Source organism: Pseudophryne corroboree, chromosome 1 (genome assembly GCF_028390025.1).
Source record: "Pseudophryne corroboree isolate aPseCor3 chromosome 1, aPseCor3.hap2, whole genome shotgun sequence".
In the NCBI taxonomy this organism is placed as follows: Eukaryota; Metazoa; Chordata; class Amphibia; order Anura; family Myobatrachidae; genus Pseudophryne; species Pseudophryne corroboree.
Window position 1 is genome coordinate 1,145,831,545 of NC_086444.1, and position 997 is coordinate 1,145,832,541.

A 997-nucleotide genomic window follows, 5' to 3' on the forward strand; every position below is an offset into this window, starting at 1 on the left:
TGCAAAGTACGTTGTAATTTGGAAGCAGAATTTCACGATTCGCAACCATAATGAATAGAAGGGTGTCATAGCCAGGGAAAAGATGCAACATTGAGTAGATAGGGAATAGAGCCTGAGAGACCAAATCTGTCAATGGATAATTTGAAAAGGATCAGCTGCCACAAGAATGGACAACTTGCATTATGCAACCTGCAAACGGTTTAAAAATTCATGCATAAGCCAGGAGAGCGCGTAGTAATATTCCTGTCAGAATGAATACCAATATAATAACGGTCTCACTGTTGTCAATCTGTGATGACTGTTAAGGTCACATACTGTACTTTAGTAAAGACAGTCGCCGTAGGCTCTCCCATGATGGATGCGTCCACTAATTATTAGTGGAACCTTCATTAGATCAGTGTCTTTATCAGCGAAAAGGATAAAGAAATACTGTCTCTAATAATGAGACACCGAAACTGAACCGAAAACAGTATGTACTAGAGACAGACACATTTCCCTGGAAATATAAACTTTTTGCATCAGGTGTGTAGTCAGACTTCCATCAACATTCTCTCAACGTGAAGGAAGAGGTGGAAACCAAGAAATTCAGTAGATTATTTCTTATTTCTATCCTGAAGGATCCTCACTGACAGGATTTATCTCACCATTTTCTTTAGAAGAAGCCTCAAAATGCCTCTGAAGTAAAGGAGCTATATTGTCTGTCAAAGACCAGCTTCGTTGCACAGTATGAACTGATTAAGGAGCTTTGTCAAGCCATTTGGCAATTCATGAGTACATAGAGTACAAGAAATAGAAAAAGTCTGTTTGACAGGTGCACCGGTCCCGGAGGTACTGCAATACCGGGTCAATGCGTGGAGTGGACAGAGCAAGCTCTTCTTCCATCTCCCTGTTCTAAAAATCCATTTAATACATGGCCCCCAGATAGGGGGCGTATCAGATATTAAACTGATAAGAATAGATACTACACCTGATCTTAGCCAAAAGACCAAGAAGCGGC

The 997-nt window shown here is 40.6% G+C and overlaps 1 non-coding gene across 1 annotated transcript; it reads right to left on the minus strand.

Moving 5' to 3' along the window:
* Positions 1 to 806: 806 nt before the first annotated feature.
* Positions 807 to 997, minus strand: LOC134959990 (U2 spliceosomal RNA). Its single transcript, XR_010187684.1, has one exon. It is a non-coding gene; the product is annotated as a U2 spliceosomal RNA (small nuclear RNA).